Source organism: Lactuca virosa, chromosome 8 (genome assembly GCF_052849685.1).
Source record: "Lactuca virosa cultivar CGN04683 chromosome 8, Lactuca_virosa_CGN04683_v6, whole genome shotgun sequence".
NCBI lineage: Eukaryota > Viridiplantae > Streptophyta > Magnoliopsida > Asterales > Asteraceae > Lactuca > Lactuca virosa.
The window spans coordinates 43280252-43304717 of NC_136433.1; the positions used below are offsets into that span (position 1 = coordinate 43280252).

Consider the following 24466-nt stretch of genomic DNA (forward strand, 5'->3'; position numbering starts at 1 on the left):
TAGGAGGGTGTGATGAAGATAAAGAAGCGAAGTGGCAAGCCAGAAGCATCAAGAACTGAAGACGAAGAGCCTCTGAAGATGAAGTCTCTCATTCTTTCTTTGTCGGCGCCTAAAGGAAAATGAAAGAAACAAACCTAAACATCAGATTATATGTCTATATATATTTATATATTAAATCTATATTTTTTATTATATATGCAAACGGGGCCCTCGTGGGAGTACGGGACGGAAATACCCACTCCCGGTCCCGATCCCGAAAATAAACGGGATTTAATCTTGCCCCCGCCCCCGCTCCCGCTCCCGAATTTTTAAAAAAATTAGTCCCGTACGGTATCGGGGTCCCACGGGAATGGGATCCCACGGGGGTTTTTGACATCCCTAGTCGTACAGCAACCCCCCTCCGCAATAGTTACGTTGTGTCGCATCGATCGGCTCACATTCCTCTCAATGAAGGAGTATCAAGTCAACTCAAGCAATACTTGGCTCATCGCACAACACCACGACTCTCGTGGGCGAGGTTTGGTCGTTCTCTTTATTATTTAATGCATTTGTGCTTTGTCTAGTCCGATCCGATTGTCAGCAATCCAATCACATCGGACTAGGGGACTTGACGACACACAATTTATATGACTAAGTCCAGTCCAATATCATTGGCCGCATACCAATAACATCAGACTGGGGGGACTTGATGATATACGGTCCATTAGCATGGCCTAGACAGCTTTGGCGCGCCAGCCTCACCTGGCGCTCCCTTCCCAGCCTTGCTGGGGACTCCCTTTCCAGCCTTGCCGAGGACTCTCCTACCGGCCCGGCTCGAGGCCCCCTTGTCCGCCTTTCCTGGTGTGGCCCCGTCATCCTTGCGTTGTACACGCTCGCCATCCTTGCCTGGTGCGCTTCCGCCAGCCTTTTCCTAGTGCGCGCCTGCCAGCCTTGCCTGGGGCGCGCCCGCCTGCCCCGCCTAGTGCCTCCGGGCGGCCTTACCCAGCTCCTTGCTAGTTGGGCCTGAATTGGGCTGGACCAAGGCCTGACCTAATTCCCCTTGACCTAATTGTCCACTATAAATAAATTAGTGCCTCCTCCATGAAGGGGAACTTTCCCCCTTGGGATCAGCCGCCACCCTAGACTTCCGCCAATGGCTCAGCCTCCACCCATATCTCTCCCCTTGGCTCAACCGCCACACTATACTCCTGCCGGGTGGCTTAGTCGCCACCCGCCACCGTCAGCCACCATACACCACCAGCACCAAGATGGATCTCTCCAGCTAAGGAGAACCATCTTAGATTTACCAGCTGATCTAACTTGATCGTCAGAGTCCGCTCCCGGGGCACAGTCCCTGGGGCGGTTCTATCGACCTTGTCTGTTGTGACCTCGCAGATCTTCTCCGGCGTAGAAGCGCACCCTCAGAGCAGATGTTCGGAGTTCCATGTCACATCACTAAGAAAAGTGTTTACAAAACCATTGTTTCCAAAATATTATTTAGAATAGAGTCTCCCAAGATCAACAGTGTAAAAATCAGGATGTGTACGGTCACGCCTTCGCCTTGCCACGATCCTCTAAAGTACCTGAAACCATAACAAAAAACTCTAAGCCAATGCTTAGTGAGTTTCCCCCACAGTACCACCACATAATGCACATATCATATACACACAAGCATGATGGGTCCAATCAGTCATCGGACTAGAATACACACAGGTCCACCACCATCGCTTTTGATTACTCCTGGCCCAATCAATCGTCGGACTGGAATACCAATATACAACAAGTTCACTCAGTCATCGGACTGGAATACCAATATACAATGGGCCCACTTAGTCATCATACTGGAATATCCTCAAGTCCACTCAGTCATCGGACTGGAATACCCTGGGTCTGTTGACTCACGCACAAAGTAGTAAACTCTCAACCTAACACAATATGCCAACGTATAACAGATAACAAACGAAATCAACATACAGATAATCATGCTGCCAGAAAGAAATCACAGGTAGTCCTACAGATCTACAGGTCTACGCATATCAACAACTATCATATAATCATATAGGTCTATCCCATACTTAGCATATCATAAATAATTGTATAACAGGATATCGGTCCAATGGGTCGTCCTTGGTGCCTTCGACACGTAAGTACAGTGAGGAAGATTCACATCTCAATATGAACAATAGCTGATGAGGTACCGACTCCGAATCTTAGCTCTAACCGTCATCTATCCATCCAAATGACCAATTCTCAAACACAGTCCGAAATACCTAAAATATCCTAAGTCAAATTTGGTCAAAATCAGGTAAAAGTCAAAATTCCAAAAAGTTAACCGAGTCAACCCAGCTGAGTGCGCCCAGCGTACACATTAGTTGACCAGGCACGTTCATGTTGACCACGTACACGCAACGTATGCCTTGTACGCCCAGTGTACGCAGCTGGTTGAAACCCAACTCATTAAGAGCATAATTCTTAAGCCCTTAAGTCTTTCTAGATCCAAGTCCAAAATAATGTTCTTGACCATAAAGTTTCCAACTTTATGGTCTTGCATGGCCATTAAGTGCCCAACACCAAAGATCCTAACCTTTTAATCCATTAAGACAACTTGGGCCATGCATGAGAAGAAACTAATGTCCAAGATTACATTTTTATGACTCAAGACGGTGTCTACTTCCTTCTTTTTTCTTCAAAGGCACAAAACACGCACACACACACAAGCTCAAAAATGCTCACAACGTAGATTAATGTTTGCAAAAACGTTTTGAGAGGATGGAGGCTGATGAAAGGAACCGGGTTTGAGAGTTAATGAAGAATAAATAGGGTCCAAACCCTAAATATTAGGGTTTGGGACTTCACCCTGTACGCCCAGCATACACAAACGTATGCCCAACGTACGTGGCTCCACTCCACAATTCCAAAAATGGAAATATTAGCCCCTACCATCCACAAATCTTACATTTTAAGGACCAAAATGTAATAAATCTTAATGTAAGGGTCAAAAGTGAAAGTACCTCAAAACAAGATGTTACAATTCTCCCCCGCTTGACCTAGAATTCTTCCTCGAAGTCTACTGCACTAAATAACTCCGGCTAATGCTCCTACAACTCAGCCTCGGGTTCCCAGGTCCACTCGGAGCCTCTCCGATGCTGCCACAGAACCTTTACCAAAGGTATCTCCTTGTTGCGCAGGTGCTTCATCTTTCTCTCCAATATAGCCACCAGCCTCTCAATATAATCCAGGCGTTCATCGATCTGATTATCATCCAAAGGAACCACTCCATCACCGTCCAACACACACTTCCGCAACCGAGAGAAATGGAAAGTGTTATGGATCTGACTAAGCTTACCCAACAAATCCAACCAGTAGGCCACCCTGCCTACTCTGGCTATCAGACGGAATGGTCCAATATACCGGGGACCCAATTTACCTCTTTTTCCTGAAGTGTATCATACCCTTCTAGGGTGAGACCTTCAGTAATACTATATCGCCGACCTGGAATTCCAACTCCGATCGACGCTAATCAGCATAACTCTTCTGCCGACTCTGAGCTGTCTACAGTCTCTGTCTAATCTGCTGAATAAGATCCATGGTCTGAAGGACTCCTTCGCTCCTTCCCATGACCCTGTAACCAACCTCTCCCCAATATACCGGGGTATAACATCTCCGACCATACAAGAGCTCAAAAGGCGGGGCATCAATGCTGGAGTGATAGTTGTTGTAAGAGAACTCCACAAGAGGTAGGTAGGAATCCCAATTCCCACCAAAATCTGTGACACGAGCCCGCAACATACCCTCAAGTGTCTGGATGGTCTGCTCACTCTGACCATCGGTCTGCAGACCCAGTTCCTCGTGGAACTTCTGCCAGAAACGGGAAGTGAACCAAACATCTCGGTCTGCAACAATGGAGACCGAGGCCCCATGACAAGCAACAATCTCCCGGACATACAGGTCGGCCTACTTTTCGACCGAAGAGCTCTCCCGGATGGCCAAAAAGTGGGCACTCTTGGTCAATCGATCCACGATGACCCATATATCATCGAAACCCTTGGCAGTCTTCGGCAACTTAGTGATAAAATCCACAGTGATTTGTTCCCACTTCCACATAGGAATCTCCAAAGGCTGCAGCTTTCCATGCGGCCTTTGATACTTGGTCTTGGCCATCCTACGGGTCAAACACCTCTCAACGTACCAGACTATCTCCCTCTTCATACACGGGCACCAGTGATTCAATCTCAAATCCTGATACATCTTGGTGGCTCCCGGGTGTATAGAAAAGCAAGATTTATGAGCCTCCTCCAACTATAGCTGCCATATCTTACCAGAAACTGGGACCCAAACCCGACCACACCGGGTCCATAATCCCCGACTATCGGTGACAAAACTGTCGATCTCGCCACTGATAATCTCCTGTTTCCAGTTCTTCTTACTAACTCCCTCTGCCTGTGCCTCTCTGATCAAACCTAAAAGTGGAGATTCAACGGATATTCTCATACAAATCTCTCCCACTAAAGATTCAACCGACTTGCGACTCAAGGCATCTGCTACCACATTCGCTTTACCTGGATGGTAAAGTATCATGCAGTCATAATCCTTGACCATCACTACAAGAAAAAATCGATATAGCTACGGAAAAATTCCATAACAAAAAGTTGAAATTCCGTAGTTAAACATGAATAGCTACGAAATTTGCTACGAAATTCGACAATTAGATTCTGTAGCAGATTTTCTCGTAGAAAACTTTTTATCTATGGAATTTTTACTTCCGTAGCAAGTTTGCTACGAAATTTGTTCCGTAGCATATACGTTCCGTAGCAAATTCCGTAGGCATATTCCATAACAAAATCTGTAGCGATATTTCCATAGAAAAATTTATAGTCGTACTTCCATAGGAAATTATGTAGTCATAGGTCAGTAGTAAATTCCGTAATCATATGTCTGTAGCAAATTCCATAGCCAAATTTTCGTAGCAAATTCCGTAGGCATATTTCCGTAGCTAATTCGGTAGGCATATTTTCGTAGCTAATTCCGTAGGCATAATTCTGTAACTAATTTCATAGGCAAAATTCCGTAGATAATTTTGTAGGCGTATTTCCATAGATAATTTCATAGGCATAGTTCCATAGCCAATTTTGTAGGCATATTTTAGTAGTGAATTCCGTAGCCATAGGCATATTTTCGTAGCTAATTATGTAGCTTCCTTCCATAGCAAATTTCACAGCATAATTTTCATAGCAGATTTAATGGGTACTTTTTCTAGCAAATTCTGTAACATTATTTAATAGAAATCTAATTACCAATAACATTGTACTAATAAATCAAAACAAAATTGATATAAAGCAAACGAAATTTATTATGTAAAAGAAAATAAATGATATTCTTCAATACATCAAAAAGTTAACCTAATTCAAATAAAAACTCATTAGAAAACAAATCAACAATATTAATGTAACAACGTAAATTTTTAAAACAATTTTTCATTTTTCATACATGATAAAACTCATATAATATTCTCAAGATCTCATGTGTCAAATGTTATTAAAATAAAACATATCCCAGAATCTCAAAACATAATTCTCTGCCAGTGTGTCCAAATCATGTCGGCGCCTTCCCGCGATCCTCGCTGGTACTTGAAACACATATCACATAACACGGTAAGCATAAACGCTTAGTGAGTTCCCCCAAAATACCACATACAACACATAAGCCACTCAAGGCTATAACTCGATATGACCCTCCGGTCAACGTGTCTCAGCGGGACCCTCTAGTCCCGTAGCTCGTTGGACCCTCCAGTCCGGTCTAGCTCGTTGGACCCTCCGGTCCGGTCTAAATCGTTGGACCCTCCGGTTCGGTCTATATAGCATACATATAACACAATGCACATAAACTCAAATATAAACATAACATATAAGACCCTCTGGTCTGTACATAGCTACCAGTCTAGGTAATGTATAGTGAGAAGACTCACCTCGGGTAATCTCGGAAAGTCTCGAACTCGAATATCGGATCTACCCTCCGCCTAATCACATAAAGTAATTATCTCTAATTAATACGGCTCTCAAAGGTTAAACTAATCCCTCCCTATATTCTCTCCGAAGGGAAAAAGACCATTTTACCCCTCCAATGATCCAAAGTCCAAATGTTAACCAAACCCTAAAAGTCAACCCCAATCAATGGTCCAACTTTGACCAGACTCGTCGAGTGCACTCGGGTGACTCGGCGAGTCCATACGTGTCCTCTGAATCCTCCTAAGGCCTCACTCGACTCGTCGAGTTAACCTTTTTCTCAACGGTTACCACTGATCACGATTCGTGGTGCAACACGACCCGACTCGTCGAGTCCGCTCATGGACTCGGCGAGTTTCGTCCATGAGATTACTCAAATGACCTTCTGAGGTCAGATCTGCTTCTCTAACCTATAGATTTGACATTCTAGTACCCAATAATTACGTAAAGGCCCAACCTTTTCGCTCATGCAACACTCCTAGGGCTTCTTTTGGTGAAATAGCTCCTAAAATGGCAACCAAGGTCCACAACTCTAAAGGGACTGCATAAAGCTGGAAGGTTGGGACTCTCTGGACCTCTTAAGGTCCAGATCTAATGCTTATTCCACAAAGGGACTTCAAATACTCCAAAATCCTTTGAAGACAAGGGTCAAGAAACCCTAGATTCATGAAATCTACACCATACAGAAAGAGAGGGCCGATTTGTTACCTCAAAGTGAAGCTCCTTGCTCCGAGATCTCAGAATGACAACCTCCTTTGGTCCTTCTTTCTGGAACCCTTCCTTTCCTTTGCAAAATCACACCAAAACGCACTCACAATCTCAAGTAAAGCTCAAGACTCTCTCACAAGCTCAAGGGCGTTTAGGTTTTCTTCTCAGAGAGGTGTGGTCGCAAATGAGGCTATAAGTGCCTTTAAATAGGTCCCAAACCCGGGGATCTAGGGTTTCCACTTACAGCCCCTACTCGGCGAGTCTACTCTTGGACTTGTCAAGTAGTTCATTAAACTTGTGTGGCCACCCCGCTTCTACTCGACGAGTCATAGCACCAACTCGTCGAGTAGATCAATGATCCTCAAAAATAAATAATTAAAAATAACATACTTGAAAATCCGGATGTTACAATTCTCCCCCACTAGAATCAGACTTCGCCCTCGAAGTCTTACTCTGCAAACAACTTTGGATGCTGCTCCCGCATCTCTGACTCCGGTTCCCAAGTCAGCTCGGACCCTCTCCGATGTTGCCACTGGACCTGCACCAGGGGCACCTCCTTGTTTCTCAGCACCTTGATCTTCCGATCCAAGATCGCGATCGGCCTCTCAATGTAATTCAAACTCGCGTCCACCAGAATATCCTCTAGCGGCACAACCGCCGTTTCATCAGCTATACACTTCCTCAACTGGGATACATGGAAGGTATCATGGATCTGATTCAACTCCTTCGGTAGCTCCAGACGGTATGCTACCTTACCTACCCTCGCGGTCACCCTGACCGGACCAATGTATCGGGGCCCCAACTTGCCCCTCTTCCTGAATCGGATCACTCCTTTCCAAGGAGATACCTTCAGGAGTACGAAATCTCCAACCTGGAACTCGAGCTCGGATCGCCGTCTATCCGCATAACTCTTCTGACGGCTCTGGGCTGTCAGTAACCTCTGTCTGACCTGCTGTATCTGCTCAGTCGTCTTAAGCACTATCTCAGTGCTACCCATCACTCGTTGCCCTACCTCTCCCCAACAGATGGGAGTTCGACACCTCCTCCCATACAAAAGCTCGAATGGAGGCATACCAATACCCGAATGGTGGCTGTTGTTGTAGGAAAACTCAGCCAAAGGTAGGTATGTATCCCAACTTCCACCGAAGTCCATAACACATGCTCGAAGCATATCCTCAAGTGTCTGAATCGTCCGCTCACTCTGTCCGTCCGTCTGGGGGTGGTAAGCAGTGCTGAAATGCAATCTCGTACCCAACTCCTCATGGAACTTCTTCAAGAATCTGGAAGTGAAACATACGTCTCGATCTGACACAATCGAGACCGGCACTCCGTGCCGCGACACCACCTCCCTCACATATTGTTGGATTAGGTGTCTAAGCCCATAACTATTATTGGTATGTATTCGACCCGAGAGTAGCATGGTCCATTTGGGTTGCATATCATCAGGACAATTTGTTAGGATGGACTTTTGAGAGAAGGTTATTTATGGTTTATTAATATATTATAAGTAATAATATATTAATATGAAATCATATGTTTTAATTAGTAGTGATCAAGAATTAATTTGGAATTAATTTAGTGGTCGAAAGAGACTAATTAAATCTATGGGGACTAATTATGATAATTAGTTATATTTATATGTGTTGGGCTTATGATCCATGTTTGACCAAGTTTATGTATGGATACATAAAGAGTTGGGCCACATGAACCATGGATCATAAAACCCATGGGTATGGATTTGGGTTATATCCATGACCCTAGAAATCCCACATATAAATAGATACTTCATTGCCCAAAATCGCCACTTGTATCTTTTTAGAGTTCATGGTGTCTTTTGTGTGCATGGAATTCTCTCTCAAGTTCATCCTTTGTCCATGGTGTGTTGTGATTCCATTTGAGGCTTCCACACTATTGGGGCTAAGCTCTTTAAGGCCAAATACACCAAGAATTCAAGCTCCATCAAAAGGTATGTCATGCTAACTAGTATATTATAATTTTATGTTAAATGCATGCTAGTTGTAAGATTAATACCTTGGAAACCATTTGCATGTATAATTAGTGAAAACATAGATCCAAGGTATTTAGGGTTGTATGTGCACCATAGGATGTTGTAGTATACCAAAACCCAACAGTGGTATCAGAGCCATGGGTTGTTTTCAATTATACTTGATGCAAGTTGCTGAAAAAAAAACTGAAAAAAATCGAATTTTTTGCTGTCGGGACAGCAGACTCGACGAGTCCAGTGATGGACTCGACGAGTCCATGAACAAATTCATCCAACTCGTCGAGTTGGTTCACGCACTCGTCGAGTTGGACCCCCTGACAACTTATCTTCGAGTTTTTTGGCCTGTTTTGGATTAGAATCATTACCGCAAAGTGTTTTTGTTCATAAAATTTGTTTTTTGATACTATGGTAATGTTTATTCTCATCCAAATAAAGGATAATAATCAAAGTTTCAAGTTTTATACATGTTTATATGATGCTTGAAAAATGTTGATTATGAATGTTCATGTTTATGAGTTTGTTTAGATTAATAGGAAAAATTATGAGATAGTTGTTTTCAATCCAAATTAATCTTGAAGTTGTTCATAATATGTGTTTTTGTAACTTGTCCTCAAGTTACATGAAAAGTCACATTTATGAATTTTAAAACCCATAAAAATTCCATAAGTTATGAAAAAATGAAGAGTCACATTTTTAATGCTTTTAAAGTCTTCCATAACTTGTCTACAAGTTATGGAACGTGAAGGGTTTTTTCCATTAAACCACTTTAAAATTCATAAGTTATGGAAACCATAAGTTTTTTGAATTGTTCAAAACTTGTCCTCAAGAATTTTAAAAGTTAAAGTTCAAACTTTATGGACTTCATTAAATTAATTAAAGTGTCTAATTAAAAGAGTTAATAATTCCATAAAGACATGGTTTAAGTTTAATTAAATTAAGAGTATAGTTTAATTAATAGATTAAACCACCAAGTATTTTAAATGTTTAAAATACACCCTTATACTATTATAATATTAATAGTTAATACTTATATATATATGTATAAGAACAAAGTCAGTCTTACCGTTAGTAGGCCTCATTCACGAAGCCGGTCTATAAGGGGGGTATAAGGTTACTGCCTATAAAATGGCAGTTTAATGGGTGTCCACTCTCACCCACCGCTTCCTTGACCGGTGGAGGGTCGTTAGCCGAACGGGTAGGACAAGGACTATAATTCTCCCTTCATTAAAAGTATTAATGATAAATACTAAGTAACTAAACCTTTTATAAATACCCAATCTTAGTTACTTAGGAAAAAGTGAATAAGATGCTAATCCATGAAATTACACTTTGCACTTTGTTTAAGTCGGTTAATGGAGCGTGTGTGGTTAACCGGCACACTAACTCGTATTTAACAAGGTAGGCAAAGGATAACCTAATGTTTATCATAGTATCGATGGAGCGTGTGTGGTTAACCGACACATCGATTGAGGGGTAAACACTTAAGGGTACCAAGTAATTTGCATGGTTATTTCACACCTTGTTTTGTGATCCTCGGCATCCCAATCACAAAACCTGAAGGGCACACTCGAGATTGAAACATGCCATTGAACAGTTCAATGAATCTCAAAGATCTAGGAGTTTCAAAACCAATTAAAACCTAATAAAATATATTTCATTTTCATGGTGGAAATTGGTGAATCGTCATTCGCCTACCTTCAAATATTTTATAGCTTGGATTACGGCATCCCTCTTCCAAGTTATAAAAGTATTGTGTTGGGTCCTAGCCTTAATATTTCATATTGGGTGTTATATTAAGGACTTTAAATCAACTATCTTGAGTATCTCCCAAAAGATGTCTGGTTTAGACATTTATGATCTTCCCAATGGAAATGGATCGGCCATAGTCAACTCGGTTGACCAAATGGTAAAGAGAAAAGCTAAGTCTGAGATAGTCCCATTTGTTGGGTTATGAGCATTCTAACACTCCTAAGTGTACATGCAACCCTAAATACCTTGGATCTATGTTTTCTCTATTATACATACAATTATGAACATCCAAGGTATTATCCTAATCTAGCATACAAAATAATAAATATAACAAGATAGAATACATACCTCTTTGATGTAGAATGTCTTCATGAAGCTTGAGTGCCTAGTGCCCCAAGTGTGACACCTCAAATGGTTCACACAACACCAAATACACTTGGAATAACTTGAGAGAAACTTGAACACTCCTTGAAATCGTCTAGCCCTCACACTCACACATTAGTGCACGATTTCTTGAGCCATGGGATTCTTTTATATGGTGGCTATTAGGGTTACACCATGTAACTCATAACTTTACCCATTCCTTATGCTCCATGGATTTTAACCTCCATGGAGTATCCATGGGTCACCCCATGGACTTAGTCCAACATAAGGAATCTTGGATCACAAGCCCACATATATAAGAATGAATGATTTACACAATCAACCCATATATTTAATTAGTCTCCTTTTGATCACTTAATTAATTCCAAATTAATTCTTGATCAATACTAATTAAATAACCTTATTAATATATTAGAACTTATAATATATTAACCAACCTTAAGTGTTATTTCTCTCATTATAGTCTATCCAAATGCATGATGCCATGCAACCCAAATGGACCATGCCGGGTCGGGTCAAGTCTTACCAATTATAGTTATGGACTTAGACATTAATCCAACATTCTCCCACTTGGATAAGTCTAAAACTATTATTGCGTATGACTTCAGGAACCGATCAGCAATCGTAGCTCTCAATAGCTTCTGTCGAACTCTGACCTTGTCGATGACTTGTCCATTAGATAAGGGATCATATATTCCTCCATTCTAGATATCATATGGACTGAGACATGGATTATCAATCATTCTCTCTGTCCATTTGTTGTTTCCCGATTTCCGATTCATGATGACTGACTGATTGAACAAATCAAATCAGTCCTGGCTTGGCCAAGCACTCACATGTATCATCTTTAAATCATCGAGGGGCCCACAGATATCGCTTTTATCCCGAAGGTAAAAGGAATGGATAAACTTCGACTCATATGGCTTGTTCTACTACTTGTTGAATCATACACAAAGGCACATTTTATAACATCGAGTTACCAATGCGTTTTCGTGCAATCAATGTATAACCAACTCATAGTAACAACTCATATCTCTAGGTTTGAAGAATATAAGATATTATCGTCTCATGATCACTCGTGATAAAATCCATGAAGTGATTCAAATGAGCGCGGGTTGAATCCAATACTCAGAACTTATGAGCACTCATGAGTGTTGTAGCACCACTTTGTCCACCAACTTGGACCTCTACAAACCAACCCATGACAGTCTTGATTCATATCTACTTCCAACATATGACCGACTGTGGATGGTTTGAATAACTTAATCATTCAGGAAGAGCGACTTAGTTATTCTGGAAGTCAAAACATGCAAAGTGAAACACAAGAATAAATGAATCAAATATGGTATCAAACCCTATGAATATAAATAAACACTTTTATTTATCACCATACTGATTACTCATTATTCATTGTTTCGGTTTTATCAACTTTATACTTGAATTTAAAACAATAGTTGTCTCATGCTCCAAGCATGTACACTATGTTTTCTAAACACTAGTCATGCCATACACCAAGTATGCATACTATGTTTGTCTATGATCTTTACTTTGTAAAATAGATCAATTGAACATCACTCCAATGATCCTCTTTTCACAGTCCCAAATCCTTACTGCAAATGCAAGAATTCCAAATTCATGCCATTTACTGAAATCTGTTAGATTCTAAACTTATATGCATTGATCCTCTTAATGATTATGCACGAAGTCAGAAAGACTTGACAACAATCATTACAGAGCATTCCAAAGGAGATCAGCTCCTTGGAAACATCCTTCTTTCATTAAGTTTCCCAATCTTACACAGATTGAATAATTTCTAACTTTGAAACATTTCCATATTCCATTTTGACTATCACTTCTGAACAAGAGTTGCCTCCTTACAGATTATGTCAATATGGTCCTTCCAGAATTAACATTATACTTCCAACTGTCCTTGAGCAACCAATCTTTGGTAAACCTTAGATTGTCCTCGACAATTGCTTAATCATTTTAGTCATATCCAATTCTAGACCTTTTCCCTTCATAATGCCCCAGGCATTTGGAAAATTTTAGAAAGGATGAATATAGCACATGTAATCGATCCTATATCCGAAGCATATGGGACACGATTCATGATGTCTCACATAAAGACTAAACCAGTCTTTTGCTATAATATTTCCATTTCAATTTGCCAAGTTCTCAAAATTCAGATTATGAAAAGGGATGTCGTAATCATAATCGAATTTTAGAACGCAAATAATGGACCCATATATAGAATTTCCTTATGTTGAGCCATTCCAACATGAAATTCATATATATATCCTTGATTAAATACGATTAAAATCTCAATCTAAGCTTTTAGAATTGAAATGAAGTATAATTTCCTCTCCCTTAATTATAGCAAAACAACTTTTTCAACCCCTGCAACCTCACGAATTGAAACTTTTGTTTTCTATAATTAACATTGCTAACTTGCAACCTTTGTCATAATTATCATGCTCCCACTAACATGATGATTATTAGCATAACACTTATGCTCCCACTAGCTTTGACATGTACTCAGAAATCAGTTGACTTTCTTACCAAAGTTCAGATTTCTGATACTAGATTGTTTTGATAAAACTTTATCAAAATCATACACCTCTCTTAGATAGCTCACATGTGTGTCTAAACAATTTTAGAACTATGAAAAGGGATGCCGTAATCATAGTCTCAATTGTTTAGACCTTTGCCACTTCTCACAAGTCCATGTTAGTGTGCCGGTAAACCACACACGCTCCACTAACGACTTTGAGAATGCAAATATCACAATTGCTATCTAGCTAAAATCTACTTAGTGAAAGTGTTTCCTCACCATCATTTTCATGAATCGGAGAGAAACCTTATGACACTTAGATTTAATAGTGTATGTGTTCTTATCCATGTGGATTTGTCAAAACCATAATCACAAGACAAGGTTAGTGACAAATCCAAGCTCATATTGATTAACCTTGTGCAATCTTAAATTCTTGCCATTTGGCAGCTCAGGTGCCTGCCATTGCTTCCAAGTAGTTGTGCAACCAATTGAGAACTCTCAGAACTCCTATGCAAAGCCAACTTGAATAGGCACAAAAATTTCAACACGATAGGTTATAAACCTCAAGTCGTGTGCTAGTGAAGGACTTTAGGTTTTATTCTTGATTAAGTCTTGAAACTTTCAAGAGCTTTAAGACTCCCACTGTCCTCTTGACATATAAGACTCCCTTGTCAAATATTCAAGAGATAGTGCGGATTCTTTATCAAGACTAACACTTTACACAATTGGCCTAAGTTGGTCTCTGTTTTATCTAAAACATCACAACTTACCAATTTCAAATGTACAAGAGTAGATAACCTTTTACTCTTACATTTGACTAGTGTTAACAAACCCTCTTTAAGATATGTCACTCAAGTTACAATCTTGGAGTATGACTCTAAGAATTGTTTTGGAACGAAGTATGACTCATCTTTTTGATTTAACCATTTCAACAATTCATGACTCCTCTTCTTAGTCATAAGAATGCACTAAGATGACTTTAGAGGACCAATTGTGATATGGTATCTTAATCATTAAGATGATCATAAACATGATACTAAAGTACTCTCCCATATTTTCAGATTTGAGAAACTTTTATCTTTCTGCCATTCTTTGATTCTTCTTATTCGTTCTGTCTCACATTGAAACTTCTCCAATGCTACAGACTTATACTTAAACTTATAAGTATAACCATATTTACTGAACTTAAGTAAATCATGACGAATAGTCTTCTTGATCTTTTGTGGTGGACTTGACCAGTGCACAAGAATGTGTACTCGATCCCTTAGTCCTTTCCTTATTCACATAAGGAATTAGTCTTAATTTTCCAAGCTGAAAATTCATCATACTATACAACTTGCATGATTCCAAGTTTCGGTCCAATTGAACCTTGGGTGATGAGAATCTTTCCTTATTTGGTAATATTAGACACTACCACAACCGAAAGAATCAAATCCATTTTTCCAATATTGCTATCAATGGAATCTTATAAGCAACAACTTTTCACAAATGCCATTGTAAGGATACTTAAAATAAATAAAATCAAAACCTTTTTCTTTTATTTTAAAACTTTGCGGAAAAACTTATCCTTACAATCCATATGAAAACCTTGTTGTTATCTATTCCTAAGCAATATAAATATCATAACTCTTAAGTGATAGCCCAAAATTCTGATCACCAAACCATGCGATTGAAATCTATCTTTGCGATCAGAATCAGCATGTACTTAATAGAGTTAGACAATGGACTTTACCTGAAGTAGAGCCAAACTTATTGACTTTAACATCCTTAGGTAAATTTGGCAGCTTCGTAACCAATGCCCCTTCCTTTGGCAATAGTTACCTATGGATCCTTGATAATGGGACTATCTCAGACTTCGCCTCTCTCTTTACCATTGGGTCAACCGAGTTGACTATGGCCGATCCCTTTCCATTGGGAAGAGAGAGCTTTACTGGATATCCAATGTCATCATTGTCAATGTCCATAACGTTTTAGGAAGTTGATCTTAGCAAATAGATAAGATCATTAAGGGTCTTGTCTTAGTCTGTTTCATAGGATTCCCAAAAGAACTCACTATGTGACTTAGAAAGTAGTTGAGCCACCAACTTTCTCAAGACTTTGACACCCAACTCTCCCGGCTTGTAAATATGTGACTACATCTCCAAGATGTGATCACACCTAGACCTTGCCTTGCCAATAGGGCTTGAGTGACCTTAAACTTTTTAGGAACTTGTGGGTTAGGGAGAATAACTGGAGGAGGTGAAAGAAGTATGATATCCATGGGACATCATCTTCATTTAGGAAAGCTTGTTTCAAGAGATTTGGGAAGATCATAAATGTCTAGACCAGACATCTTTTTTTTTTAATTTAATGAAGAGACTCTTGAACCTCCATAACTTGAGGACAAGTTATGGAGTCATAAAACCATTTAATTAGAACTAGACTCTTCATTTTGTAACCTTTGCCAACTTTTATGAGTTTTATGATTCTTAAATGTGACTTTTCATATAACTTGAGGACAAGTTACAAAAACACACTTTGGAATCAACTCTTAGATTAAAATGGATTGAAAACAACTATTTCACACAACTTTTCTATTAATCTAAGAACCTCATAAGAACAAGATAATTCAAATCATCAATCTTCAAGAAATTAGCGTGAACATACAAACTAATACAAATCTTGAAATTATGACAATTATCTTAGAAATTGGATTAGCATGAACATTACCACATCAAAAACAAGTTTATAAGTCCAAAAACATCTTAGGGTAATGTTCCTAGTCCAATTCCAGCCAAAACAATCGAATATATGCATCCAACTCGATTTTTCAGCTACTTTTGCAAGTATAACAAGAAAACAAGCCTAGGCTCTGATACCACTGTTGGGTTATGAGCATTCTAACACTCCTAAGTGTACATGCAACCCTAAATACCTTGGATCTATGTTTTCTCTATTATACATACAATTATGAACATCCAAGGTATTATCCTAATCTAGCATACAAAATAATAAATATAACATGATAGAATACATACCTCTTTGATGTAGAATGTCTTCATGAAGCTTGAGTGCCTAGTGCCCCAAGTGTGACACCTCAAATGGTTCATACAACACCAAATACACTTGGAATAACTTGAGAGAAACTTGAACACTCCTTGAAATCGTCTAGCCCTCACACTCACACATTAGTGCACGATTTCTTGAGCCATGTGATTCTTTTATATGGTGGCTATTAGGGTTACACCATGTAACTCATAACTTTACCTATTCCTTATGCTCCATGGATTTTAACCTCCATGGAGTATCCATGGGTCACCCCATGGACTTAGTCCAACATAAGGAATCTTGGATCACAAGCCCACATATATAAGAATGAATGATTTACATAATCAACCCATATATTTAATTAGTCTCCTTTTGATCACTTAATTAATTCCAAATTAATTCTTGATCAATACTAATTAAATAACCTTATTAATATATTAGAACTTATAATATATTAACCAACCTTAAGTGTTATTTCTCTCATTATAGTCTATCCAAATGCATGATGCCATGCAACCCAAATGGACCATGCCGGGTCGGGTCAAGTCTTACCAATTATAGTTATGGACTTAGACATTAATCCAACATTCTCCCACTTGGATAAGTCTAAAACTATTATTGCGTATGACTTCAGGAACCGATCAGCAATCGTAGCTCTCAAAAGCTTCTGTCGAACTCTGACCTTGTCGATGACTTGTCCATTAGATAATGGATCATATATTCCTCCATTCTAGATATCATATGGACTGAGACATGGATTATCAATCATTCTCTCTGTCCATTTGTTGTTTCCCGATTTCCGATTCATGATGACTGACTGATTGAACAAATCAAATCAGTCCTGGCTTGGCCAAGCACTCACATGTATCATCTTTAAATCATCGAGGGGCCCACAGATATCGCTTTTATCCCGAAGGTAAAAGGAATGGATAAACTTCGACTCATATGGCTTGTTCTACTACTTGTTGAATCATACACAAAGGCACATTTTATAACATCGAGTTACCAATGCGTTTTCGTGCAATCAATGTATAACCAACTCATAGTAACAACTCATATCTCTAGGTTTGAAGAATATAAGATAATATCGTCTCATGATCACTCGTGATAAAATCCATGAAGTGATTCAAATGAGCGCGGGTTGAATCCAATACTCAGAACTTATGAGCACTCATGAGTGTTGTAGCACCACTTTGTCCACCAAATTGGACCTCTACAAACCAACCCATGACAGTCTTGATTCATATCTACTTCCAACAAATGACCGACTGTGGATGGTTTGAATAACTTAATCATTCAGGAAGAGCGACTTAGTTATTCTGGAATTCAAAACATGCAAAGTGAAACACAAGAATAAATGAATCAAATATGGTATCAAACCCTATGAATATAAATAAACACTTTTATTTATCACCATACTGATTACTCATTATTCATTGTTTCGGTTTTATCAACTTTATACTTGAATTTAAAACAATAGTTGTCTCATGCTCCAAGCATGTACACTATGTTTTCTAAACACTAGTCATGCCATACACCAAGTATGCATACTATGTTTGTCTATGATCTTTACTTTGTAAAATAGATCAATTGAACATCACTCCAATGATCCTCTTTTCACAGTCCCAAATCCTTACTGCAAATGCAAGAATTCCAAATTCATGCCATTTACTGAAATCTGTTAGATTCTAAACTTATATGCATTGATCCTCTTAATGATTATGCACGAAGTCAGAAAGACTTGACAACAATCATTACAGAGCATTCCAAAGGAGATCAGCTCCTTGGAAACATCCTTCTTTCATTAAGTTTCCTAATCTTACACAGATTGAATAATTTCTAACTTTGAAACATTTCCATATTCCATTTTGACTATCACTTCTGAACAAGAGTTGCCTCCTTACAGATTATGTCAATATGGTCCTTCCAGAATTAACATTATACTTCCAACTGTCCTTGAGCAACCAATCTTTGGTAAACCTTAGATTGTCCTCGACAATTGCTTAATCATTTTAGTCATATCCAATTCTAGACCTTTTCCCTTCATAATGCCCCAGGCATTTGGAAAATTTTAGAAAGGATGAATATAGCACATGTAATCGATCCTATATCCGAAGCATATGGGACACGATTCATGATGTCTCACATAAAGACTAAACCAGTCTTTTGCTATAATATTTCCATTTCAATTTGCCAAGTTCTCAAAATTCAGATTATGAAAAGGGATGCCGTAATCATAATCGAATTTTAGAACGCAAATAATGGACCCATATATAGAATTTCCTTATGTTGAGCCATTCCAACATGAAATTCATATATATATCCTTGATTAAATACGATTAAAATCTCAATCTAAGCTTTTAGAATTGAAATGAAGTATAATTTCCTCTCCCTTAATTATAGCAAAACAACTTTTTCAACCCCTGCAACCTCACGAATTGAAACTTTTGTTTTCTATAATTAACATTGCTAACTTGCAACCTTTGTCATAATTATCATGCTCCCACTAACATGATGATTATTAGCATAACACTTATGCTCCCACTAGCTTTGACATGTACTCAGAAATCAGCTGACTTTCTTACCAAAGTTTAGATTTCTGATACTAGATTGTTTTGATAAAACTTTATCAAAATCATACACCTCTCTTAGATAGCTCACATGTGTGTCTAAACAATTTTAGAACTATGTAAAGGGATGCCGTAATCATAGTCTCAATTGTTTAGACCTTTGCCACTTCTCACAAGTCCATGTTAGTGTGCCGGTAAACCACACACGCTCCACTAACGACTTTGAGAATGCAAATATCACAATTGCTATCTAGCTAAAATCTACTTAGTGAAAGTGTTTCCTCGCCATTATTTTCATGAATCGGAGAGAAACCTTACGACACTTAGATTTAATAGTGTATGTGTTCTTATCCATGTGAATTTGTCAAAACCATAATCACAAGACAAGGTTAGTGACAAATCCAAACTCATATTGATTAAACTTGTGCAATCTTAAATTCTTGCCATTTGGCAGCTCAGGTGCCTACCATTGCTTCCAAGTAGTTGTGCAACCAATTGAGAACTCTCAGAACTCCTATGCAAAGCCAACTTGAATAGGCACAAAAATTTCAACACGATAGGTTATAAACCTCAAGTCGTGTGCTAGTGAAGGACTTTAGGTTTTATTCTTGATTAAGTCTTGAAACTTTCAAGAGCTTTAAGACTCCCACTGTCCTCTTGACATATAAGACTCCCTTGTCAAGTATTCAAGAGATAGTGCAGATTCTTTATCAAGACTAACACTTTACACAATTGGCCTAAGTTGGTCTCTGTTTTATCCAAAACATCACAACTTACCAATTTCAAATGTACAAGAGTAGATAACCTTTTACTCTTACATTTGACTAGTGTTAACAAACCCTCTTTAAGATATGTCACTCAAGTTACAATCTTGGAGTATGACTCTAAGAATTGTTTTGGAACGAAGTATGACTCATCTTTTTGATTTAACCATTTCAACAATTCATGACTCCTCTTCTTAGTCATAAGAATGCACTAAGATGACTTTAGAGGACCAATTGTGATATGGTATCTTAATCATTAAGATGATCATAAACATGATACTAAAGTACTCTCCCATCTTTTCAGATTTGAGAAACTTTTATCTTTCTGCCATACTTTGATTCTTCTTATTCGTTCTGTCTCACATTGAAACTTCTCCAATGCTACAGACTTATACTTAAACTTATAAGTATAACCATATTTACTGAACTTAAGTAAATCATGACGAATAGTCTTCTTGATCTTTTGTGGTGGACTTGACCAGTGCACAAGAATGTGTACTCGATCCCTTAGTCCTTTCCTTATTCACATAAGGAATTAGTCTTAATTTTCCAAGCTGAAAGTTCTCATTCATCATACTATACAACTTGCATGATTCCAAGTTTCGGTCCAATTGAACCTTGGGTGATGAGAATCTTTCCTTATTTGGTAATATTAGACACTACCACAACCGAAAGAATCAAATCCATTTTTCCAATATTGCTATCAATGGAATCTTATAAGCAACAACTTTTTACAAATGCCATTGTAAGGATACTTAAAATAAATAAAATCAAAACCTTTTTCTTTTATTTTAAAACTTTGCGGAAAAATTTATCCTTACAATCCATATGAAAACCTTGTTGTTATCTATTCCTAAGCAATATAAATATCATAACTCTTAAGTAATAGCCCAAAATTCTGATCACCGAACCATGCGATTGAAATCCATCTTCGCGATCAGAATCAGCATGTACTTAATAGAGTTAGACAATGGACTTTACCTGAAGTAGAGCCAAACTTATTGACTTTAACATCCTTAGGTAAATTTGGCAGCTTCGTAACCAATGCCCCTTCCTTTGGCAATAGTTACCTATGGACCCTTGATAATGGGACTATCTCAGACTTCGCCTCTCTCTTTACCATTGGGTCAACCGAGTTGACTATGGCCGATCCCTTTCCATTGGGAAGAGAGAGCTTTACTGGATATCCAATGTCATCATTGTCAATGTCCATAGCGTTTTAGGAAGTTGATCTTAGCAAATAGATAAGATCATTAAGGGTCTTGTCTTAGTCTGTTTCATAGGATTCCCAAAAGAACTCACTATGTGACTTAGAAAGTAGTTGAGCCACCAACTTTCTCAAGACTTTGACACCCAACTCTCCCGGCTTGTCAATATGTGACTACCTCTCCAAGATGTGATCACACCTAGACCTTGCCTTGCCAATAGGGCTTGAGTGACCTTAAACTTTTTAGGAACTTGTGGGTTAGGGAGAATAATTGGAGGAGGTGAAAGAAGTATGATATCCATGGGACATCATCTTCATTTAGGAAAGCTTGTTTCAAGAGATTTGGGAAGATCATAAATGTCTAGACCAGACATCTTTTTGGGAGATATTCAAGATAGTTGATTTAAAGTCCTTAATATGACACCCAATATGAAATATTAAGGCTAGGACCCAACAAACTATTTTATAACTTAGAAGAGGGATGCCGTAATCCAAGCTATAAAATATTTGAAGGTAGGTGAATGACGATTCACCAATTTCCACCATGAAAAACGAAATAATTTATTAGGTTTTAATTGGATTTGAAAGTCCTAGATCTTTGAGATTCATTGAACTGTTCAAAGGCATGTTTCAATCTCGAGTGTGCCCTTCAGGTTTTGTGACTGGGATGCCGAGGATCACAAAACAAGGTGTGAATAACCATGCAAATATACTTGGTACCCTTAATATTTACCCCTTAATCAGTGTGCCGGTTAACCACACACGCTCCACCGATACTATGATAAATATTAAGTTACCCTTTGCCTACCTTGTTAAGTCCAGGTTAGTGTGCCGGTTAACCACACACGCTCCACTAACGACTTAAGCAAAGTGCAAAGTGTAATTTCATGGGTTAGCACCAAATTCACATTTTCCTAAGTAACTAAGATTGGGTATTAATAAGAGTTTAGTTACTTAGTATTTATCATTAATACTTTTAATGAAAGGAGAATTATAGTCCTTGTCCTACCCGTTTGGCTAACGACCCTCCACCAGTCAAGGAAGCGGTGGGTGAGAGTGGACACCCATTAAACTGCCATTTTATAGGCAGTAACCTTATGCCATTTTTAGGAGTTATGATATTTTGCTTAGGAATAGATAACAACAAGTTTTCATATGGATTGTAAGGATAAGTTTTTCCGCAAAGTTTTAAAATAAAAGGTAAATCTTTTGATTTTATTTATTTTAAAATATCCTTACAATGGCATTTGTGAAAATCTGTGTTGCTTATAAGATTCCATTAAGAGCAAGAGTGGAAATATGAATTTGATTCTTTCATTTGTGGTAGTGTCTAAATTTACCAAATAAGGAAAGATTCTCATCACCCAAGTTTCAGTTGGATAGAAACTTGGAATCATGCAAGTTGTATAGCATGATGAATGAGAACTTTCGAGCATTGGAAAAATTAAGACTAACTACTTGTTCACATGGGTGTGTGAGTCAAGTGAAGGACTAAGGGATCGGGTACACATTCTTGTGCACTGGTCAGAGTCCACCACAAAAGATTGATAAGACTATTCATCATAATTTACTATAGCTCAGTAAATATGGTTATACTTACAAGCTTAAGTGTAATTCTGAGACATTGGAAAAGGTTCCAATGTATGGCAGAGCGAATAAGAAGAATCAATTTAGGCAGAAAGATAAAAGTTTCTCAAATCTGAAAAGATGGGAGAGTACTTTAGTATCATGTTTTAAGACCATCTTAATGATTTTGAGACCTTATCACAATTCATCCTCTAAGTGCATTCTGATAGTTAAGAAAAGGAGTTATGAATTATTGAAGTGGTTAAATCAAGAAGATGATTCATACTTCGTTCCAAAAACAATTCTTAGAGTTATACTCTAAGATTGTAACTTGAGTGACATGTCTTAAAGAAGGTTTAAAACACTTATCAAATGTAAGAGTAAAAGTTTTCTACTCTTGTACATTTGAAATTGGTAAGTTGTGATGTTTTGGATAAAACAAAGACCAACTAAGGCCAATTGTGTGAAGTGTTTGTCTTGATTAGAATCCACACTATCTCTTGAATATCTGACAAGAAAGTCTTATATGTCAAGAGGACAGTGGGAGTCTTAAAGGTCTTGAAAGTCTCAAGAACTAATCAAGAATAAAACCTGAAGTTCTTCACTAGCACACGACTTGAGGTTTATAACCTATCGTGTTGACATATTCTGTGCCCATTCCAGTTAAAGTTGGCTTTGCATATGAGTTCTTAGAGTTCTCAATTGGTTGCACAACAACTTGGAAGCAATGGCAGGCCCTTGAGCTGCCAGGTGGCAAGAAATTAAGATTGAGTTCAGTCCATATGAGTTTGGATTTGTAATTATCCTTGTCTTGTGACTATGGTTTTGACAATTCACATGGATAAGAACACATACACCATTAAATCTAAGGGTCATAAGGTTTCTCTCCGATTCATGAAAATGATGGTGAGGAAACACTTCCACCAAGTAGATTTGAAGTAGATAGCAATTGTGATATTTGCATTCTCAAAGTCGTTAGTGGAGCTGTGTGGTTAACCGGCACACTAACATGGACTTGTGAGAAGTGTTAAAGGTCTAAACAATTGAGACTATGATTACGGCATCCCTTTTCATAGTTCTGAAATTGTTTAGACACACCTGTGAGCTATCTAAGATAAGGTGTATGATATTGATAAAGTTTTATCAAAGCAATCTAGTATCAGAAATCTGAACTTTGGTAAGAAAGTCAATAAAGTATTGTTTTTTCTAGAAGTTCAACTGATTTCTGAGTACATGTCAAAGCTAGTGGGAGCATAAGTGTTATGCTAATAATCATCATGTTAGTGGGAGCATGATAATTATGATAAAGGTTGCAAGTTAGCGATGTTAATTATAGAAAACAAAAGGTTTCAATTGGGAAAAAGTTGTTTTGCTATAATTAAGGGAGAGGAAATTATACTTCATCTCAAATCTAAAAGCTTAGATTGAGGTTTTAATCGTATTTAGTCAAGTATATATATGAATGTTATGTTGGAATGGCTCAACATAAGAAAATTCTAATATAGGGTCCATTATTTGCGTTCTAAAATTCGATTATGATTACGACATCCCTTTTCATAATCTGAATTATGAGAACTTGGCAAATTGAAATGGAAATATTATAGCAAAAGACTGGTTTAGTCTTTATGTGATACATCATGAATCGTGTCCCATATGCTTCGGATATAGTATCGATTGCATGTGCTATATTCATCCTTTCTAAAATTTTCCAAATGCTTGGGGCATTAAGAAGGGAAAAGGTCTAGAATTGGATATGACTAAAAGGATTAAACAATTGTCGAGGACAATCTACGGTTTACCAAAGATTGGTTGCTCAAGGACAGTTGGAAGTATAATGATAATTCTGGAAGGACCATATTGACATAATCTGTAAGGAGGAAACTCTTGTTTAGAAGTGATAGTCAAAATGGAATATGGAAATGTTTCAAAGTTAGAAATTATTCAATCTGTGTAA

The 24466-nt window shown here is 38.2% G+C and overlaps 1 pseudogene; it reads right to left on the reverse strand.

The window, feature by feature from the left end:
• LOC145130293 (metal tolerance protein C2-like) overlaps positions 1–24466 on the reverse strand; it is a 36965-nt pseudogene that overhangs the window by 1276 nt on the left and 11223 nt on the right.